General features: G+C 35.4%; 1 protein-coding gene across 1 annotated transcript in view; it reads right to left on the bottom strand.

Moving 5' to 3' along the window:
* Nucleotides 1–4,953, bottom strand: part of LOAG_04120 — a 12,846-nt gene extending 7,893 nt beyond the window's left edge. Inside the window, exon 1 of the mRNA XM_020446511.1 lies at nucleotides 4,718–4,953. The gene's annotated coding sequence lies outside the window, so the exon portion shown is untranslated. The remainder of the gene's footprint in view (nucleotides 1–4,717) is intronic.
* Between the last annotated feature and the right edge of the window lie 2,755 nt (nucleotides 4,954–7,708).

Raw genomic sequence — 7,708 nt, 5'->3', positions numbered from 1 at the left:
ACACACACACACACACACACACACACACACACACACACACACACACACACACACACACACACACACACACACACACACACACACACACACACACACACACACACGCAGCTACCCTCATAACTGCAGACGCGGACTCAACACGCACAGACAAATTGATACACTACAAAATCACTTCAACCCGCTTCTCATAACCCACCCGTCTCTTGAGAACATTCCTGAACCGATGATGATTGTGATGTGTTATGCGTAAAACGGGTACATATTCACAGATTATGCACAGAATGATCAGATTTTTAACGATCTCTGCGAAGCAAATATAATTAATTCAGGTCAAAATATGCTAACATGGGCTTTACTCCAGGTTGACCTGAATAACCGAACTGAATATGACAAAGACTTCAGCTGATATCACTTGGATCACAGCTACAATTGAGCAACAATTCAAAGTCATACTAATTATCCGACTCATTTGCTTTAAATGGTACAATCTGATCAATGTATTCGATTGACCTAAATCTAAACATTGAGCTAAACAAATCTTTTCTGAGTTCGTTCAGTCTGCATCAGATTACTTATTAAAGTAAATGGAATTTTATGGAGGGGGAACAACTTTGTGAGTAATATCAGTACCGCGTTTTAGTAAATAACTGGCAATATAGTGACAGCAAAGAGCAGACACTCAGCATCACTTTAGTGTCAACGAGGTAGAATCTACACTGTCACCCTACCTGTCCTTGTATGTGCAACTCTCTGACGTATTATACATTGGCGCAGTCGTCTGTGCATATTATATATATATATACATATATATGTTTCGAAGTATCAACTGTACAAAACTGCATGCTTACTGTTCAGTGACTTATCATCAGAATCAGTGTAGGAGGGCGTGCCACCAAGGACAGCCTATTAACAACCCAACAGTTAACGACAGTTAAACAGAAAGTGAGTCATCGATGCAATAGTCTTGAGATATTTTGACCGGAAAGTGCAAAATACCGCCCTCCCATACTTTCACTAAGTAAATGTTGCCGAAGCTATTCAAGAAATATGCGACATTTTGTTCGAGATAAAGAAGTCCAACGAGATGTAATTAGTGGAAATTAACTTTTCATATGGATAGCCGTTTCCCAAACATTTAAGCAGTGAAAATAGAAGCAAGGTTATTAATTTCTAATCTCTAGAATATCATAGGCTTCTTACTCATCACTAGTTTTGTTTGGTTTTGAGAAACACTGCAATCGATTAGGACAAGTTTTTCAAATTTATTTATCAAATCCTCTCAAAAAGAATGAATCATCTTTTTGGAAAAACTCGAAATAACAAATAACTTGGAATTACACTTGTTCTATTTATGAAAAGGGTAGAACAGAATTCCATATATGAATTAACTTATGACCGTAAACTACTTACACCTTTGTGTACCAAAAATAAGTATAGCGTCCAAATTTTTGATCATTACCTCCCTGAGATCGCATGTCGAGATCACGGAAGATTTTCCTTACCAGTTATTAGTACATTCAGGAAAGATAAACTCCTGCAAAGAAGACTAAACCGGAACCTCAACAAAGTATTTGAAGCAGCACTAAAGTAATAATATTGCTTCAAGAATGTAATATAAATATATTCAAGTCCGCCGAACGAAATTTTATTGTCTGTTGTATAAAAAGTGCCTAATAAGAGACCAATAAGTAAACACTGACTGCTTAGAAGGTACTTGAATTTCTGCTTGGAAATAAAAAGTGATCAAAAAAAGGACTTCGATAAAAAAGGGAAAAAAATTAAGGAAAGACGAATTTTCAATAAGAATTCTTGGTTCCTTCAATGAGTTCATTTGCATCTATTCTGAACTAAATTTCATAGGAAATATAATGGATAATCCCTCTCGAATCAGTATCAACTTTGTTACATCATATAATACACGAAATATTTTCGGGTGTTATGAATTGCTCTGAGAAATCAATTCGACCTAAATTATATGAGTGAAGGATATCAAAGTGAAGATGTTCAGGATGAGGCAGAAAGATGGACGTTTTCTATGTCATCAGATCAGCGAAAATAAAGAAAACACCTCGGAGATGACGTTAACGATCGATTAGAGGAACTTTCATGGGATAAGTGAATTAGCTCCCTATTCCTGCCTTCCACCTAGCTGAGTCTGTCTCACAAATAAAGCCATCATGCTTCGACAACTAATGCACAGTGCAAGAAGCGCCAGCAATGAAATCTAATGAAAAGGTCACACACTACGAAATATGATACGCAACAATGGCTGCTATAGAGTAAGATCACGATCGTTTCCACGTGAGGTTACGAAAGGATTCACAGTGATGCTTCTGTGAGCTATAGAAAACAGGTGATATGAGTACTTTTGGTGAAGCAAAAATCGGACATCGCTCATTCACATCTATTACTACTAAAGTGTGCAACTCCCAATAACGCTCATAACGTAAGCCTCCCTCAAGCATTGTAAAGGGCGGTATTGTGCAAGATGAGGAAATCGTTCAGTAAGTTCAATAATATAGCCTTGACACTGATATTTCACTTAGTGGTGCAGCTTTACTATACTTCCTGTAATTTTTTTCTTTTCTCAAAATCCCATCTCTTCATTCTTCACTTCGGATGTATGAATAATAATCAATCAGTAACCGCATATGCTAATACTATGAGACAGCATTTCTTTCTTACTGAAAATGAATCCTTTCTCCAAATATCCTATTGTTTCCGGCGGTCACAAATGCATATCGCTGCTTTCTTATAACTAATATGTCCTTTTATTTCTCTTTTACTCTGTTTACGACAGACTGCTAGCAAACCATTATATAAGATGACTCTCCATTCCGCTCTCCTGCGTGAGTTAATTCTGAGTTAACTCAATGGAAAAAAAAAGACTCCTGACTCAGCAATTTTTAGGTAGTATTGGAAAAACGAAGGCTTACACCTCGGTAAACAGTATTTTCGGCAGTGCGTTGAGCAAGAAATTAGCATGCAATAGCTATTTGTGCTCAGAGTAGAGCGTTACATAGTGGTGTGTAATGGAAATTAAAAAACTTTCTAACTGTAAAATGAGAAGGTCAAAAATAGTGCAAGTGCCGCTCCGGACAACTGCATTGGAAAAATTGCTATTTTACAGTTCATTAATTTTTTGATGAGGAAGTTGTGAGCTTTCTTCCCTTCGAACTCTTATTGAAGGCCATTTCCTCTGATGATTTCGTAAGTGATGTATTTATTTTGTAATTATTTCACTTCACAAGTTTCTCGAAATATTTTTTTCTAAACTAAGATCTGCAACCGAATTTAACTGATAAGATCAGTGATGTGTAAAAGAAAATGTACTGAACAGTACAAGGATATTACAACTATCAGCACCAGTACTTGCTGATACAGGATCCTAAGAAGATCGGATAACTGCCAGTCACAGTAACTATTTAACTCTCTTACCGTTATAGGAAAAGCCAGACACTCCCACTTATGAATCATACTTCTTATTTCATTATATCGGCTTAGTTACATGTTTACTTGATATTCATTATGACGTATCATGAGAACATGAATAAAGAGAAAGACAAGAGATTTCTGATGTTGAAAACGTTTTAGCTCTGCTGGAAAAACTGTGCTCAAGAACAGGTTCCTTCTCTTAATGTGGCCGAAAAAAAAGCAATCACTGTAATCCTGGTAAATAACCGGTACTGGTACCTTACACCAATGTTAATGGAGATTTAACGCACATCAAATTCTTCCCTACCTTTCCAATAAATTATTGTTGTCTAATAAGCTTACGGATACCACGAAAAACCAAATAATCAAGAATAAACAAGGCTATGGTTGGAAAGATAAAAGCTGAAGATGAATTAGCCCTATCTTTGGCTCAATTTGTGACGAACATTCGAGCTTAATGAGGTTGAACACTGATTAGCAGAAATGAAAAAGTCCTAAAGATTTCTTCTAAAACAAAGGGAGAGCTAAACTTTCTCTTCCCTAAGATTTCGTCATACGCAAAGTAATAAGTCTGGAGACAAAACAAAACTATGGTATATCCGCACACTTTCTTAACTGTCTTTGTAGTTATTGAAATGATCAGGATGGCAATTTCTCGAATTGACATCTACTGATTTTATGATTTTTCACTAACATAAAGATTTTCGGATAATCACTGGGACGCCCATATATGGTAATTTTCAAATCTTAGGGAATCAATTCTACTGTAATGGTGTCTACCTTCAACTTAATATATGTGTCCATTTCGTAGCTGAGTTTCAGTCATATCAAGCATGTTTATGCTCTAAAATGAGGTCCAATTACTTCTGCAATTTGCTTCAAGTAGTTGAATGATTCAAGTTCCCAGAAGAAAATTGCAGTTGAATCACAACAGAAATAGACTGCATCTCAGGAATGAGGGAAGCATCAAGCCAGAATTTGCAAACTGTCGACAGCAATCATGCAATTTTCTCAACAATGGAAAGTGTATTTTATTTTTTTCTAAATGCTATAATGGGTAAATTCAAGTCGAATGTTTCTGAATAGAGCTATGCATTCTCAGAATATACACATCATTTCATATCTCATATCGAAAAGAAAGTTGGCTGAAATACTGATTTCGTATTCCAAACAATATATCTAGACAAAGCATGATATATCATCTCCGGCACTTCCTTTTCACATCTCAAGCTTTGTCATGATTTATCAATAAATGCATAAAATCCTAGAAAAGTAGTCTTACCGCCGCCTCCGCCGACCACTGTACCACTGCTGTAGTTTCCAGATTGTCGGCTCTGAGTACGAACCGCTGTACGCGGTTGGATAGTAGAACGATAAGCGATTTCATATTCGCTTTCAGCATTTTGTTTTGAGGATGACATTTTGTCGTTTGTTTTTTCCTATTAACTTTTGAGATGACTGAGAGAAATAAGAACTGGCGTGCGTTTCTCAACAACTGAAGGTGAATTCACACTGAAATGGTATATTTCATGAAAATTTTAAATTAGAAAATAAGACGTAAGACGATGCGATAAAAAGTAAATGGACGAGATGGATAGAACAACGCAACATTTAAACAAAATTATTTATAGATTTCCAATGCTTTACAAATCTCCTCTCAAGTTAAGTTACAAGATAGCACAAAATAAAACAAATTTTGATGGAGCAGTGTAGTATGAAATCAAATCATACCATACGTAATGCGCAAACACATACAATATGGAAATTCCATTTGAAAAGGACCATTTGGAGGACGAAAATGGGATTTGTGACAAAAAAAACTTTGTTCAGTATCAGAAATAAAAGCATAAATTGGAATTCTTGCGCTGGAATAACATTTATGATGAAGATAGATGGTGAGAATAATGGATCTCTGAGTGTAGTTATGCAAAAAATGAGTATTGAATCTAAACCAGGTCAAATCGTATGACTCGATTTCTTGTGACAAATAATTCGAGGTAACTACCATGATCGAGTGGTTCGTGGAATGAATGGACCATAATCGCTACTTTTGTCATGTAAGGCATTCAGAACAACTGGACATGAACTGATAAAGCAGAAGTATAAAAATTTAATTTCAAAATAGGTGAAACTATTGTATACGAAAATGCGAATAATTACTTAATCCGATTTTTGATGAAGACTCTAGTCAAGATTTCCAGTGCAAAACGGGTTATGGTAATCGTAGTAGACGCAACAAAGACAAGGCTGATACAGTTACGCCAATCTATTTCAAGTTTTCTTTTGAGCGAATGGATAGGGCTTTTAAAGCTACCGAGAAATATTAAGAACATATAGCATAATCAAATCACAGTTGTTCAGCAGTTTATTTTTAAAGAACTCTATTAAATTTTCAAACCAGAACCACTGTAGATAAAAAAATCCGCAATATTCAAGAAAAAATCTTTAAAACTTTTAGATGCATCTGCTTCTCTGAACAGATTTTCGAATCACAATATGTATTTTCTATTTTTATGTCTGTTCATTATCACCAAAGAACAATCAATCATTAAAGAACAATCAGCAAAGTGCACAGAAATGTGCTCTTTGGAGCCAACAGAATTTTTTGTTGCAGATAAATACAGAAGAGAAAAAAGTGAAGATCTTAGATTCAAAAAGAGATATTAATACTGAAATTCTTACGGGAAATAAATAATGCCCGTCAACTATAGCAAGAGACAAAATATGCAAATTACTTGGTGACTAATCAGTTGCAGAAATTTCTGAATCAAATTTCTTTTGTTTGATCGCACCGCTCTTCTGCAAATCCTATCAATGGGGAATTTCCCATACAACTATCATATGGCTCAAGTTTGGTATTGTACCTTTAGTTGGAATAATCAACAAATCAATTCTTCAGCTAGTAATGATATGATAACCAAAGGCGGATAAACATTGTTAACCGAAGCGGATTTGGATGAGCAATCTTCGTCTATTCAAACTATTATTTTTTGTTTACATCTCTTTGTGACCATCATGAAATTGGTGTGACCATCTGCAAATGGAAAATCATAAAGTGCTGGGAAGGGATAATAGAATCCTGCAAGTTTCATGTTTCCATTATCATCAAGCTCTCTGCAATGAAAATCTCGAAAGATATTAGCATTTTTCAAATTTCATCCATCGTTTCCTCAATATATCAAATTCCAAAGTCGACAGAAGAATTTGAGCAGTTTTGAATTAGAATTACTGCGCAAAAAGTGCAGATGAAAATCACAAAAAAACGAAATTAGGATCAAAATCCAAACTCTTTTTTTTTTTGTGAGTGATCTGAAGGAAGACTGTTAGGGAGGAGCTCAAATATAAACGGCGAATTATATTCAAGGCTTGAATCGATTTTCTCACCCTCATCTATTCTTTACATTAAAGAGAACCACCAATTCTATCCAGTCGTTCATCAAGAAGGCCTCCTGATAGTGATAACAGCCGACCGAACCCTCCATTCTGATTCATTCACCTGTCTGGTCTTCACGACATGCGTTAAATAAATGGTAATTTATGTTCGGTCATGCATCTCGGAATGCAATGGAAGTAAAAGTTGATTGAGTTCTTGAAAAATGCATGTCAAGAATCTTCTGCTAAATTTCATGTTCGGGCTGTTATTTTATGGAGGGAAAAAAATCAGTTCTTCATGATAATGAATGATAAGAAAAGTTCAATTCATCCCAATGAAGCATAAATAAAATGGGTTGCAAAGAATGACTTTGTTTCTTATCCTGTTGCGAATTGTAATGGTAAAGTATTGACGACGAAAAGTGGTATTATATATGTCGATGAATAGGGAACATGCAAAGAACTTGGCCACTTTGTGAACTTAGTAGAAATGTTGAATTCATTGGGAGTAAAGTCAGTCGATTTCGAATGAAATTTAAATCTTTAATTTAGAATTACAACCATGAAAGTGTATATGTATGTGTATCCAAGAGAAACAAATGTATCTGATACGAAGAATAATGTCTAAAATTCTGGAACAATCGAGAAATTGTACATGAAATTACCACTTTATTATTTCAGTAGTGCATAGTCCCTCAGACATTTGTCGAACAAACTAAATCATAAGTTTACCTTCTCCTCGTACTTTCCCAAAAAAATCACAAAATGAAGATTTGTTTTCCCATCCCACTCTTTCTAAAGAGTGGGATGGGAAAAACTTTAGCAGAGAGGAAAACAGAAAGAGAGAGGGAGAAGGAAAGAGAGAGAGAGAGAGAGAGAGAGAGAGAGAGAGAGAGAGAGA

Source organism: Loa loa (genome assembly GCF_000183805.2).
Source record: "Loa loa unplaced genomic scaffold supercont3.86, whole genome shotgun sequence".
Classification (NCBI taxonomy): Eukaryota; Metazoa; Nematoda; class Chromadorea; order Rhabditida; family Onchocercidae; genus Loa; species Loa loa.
This window is presented reverse-complemented; position numbering and strand designations above follow the sequence as displayed.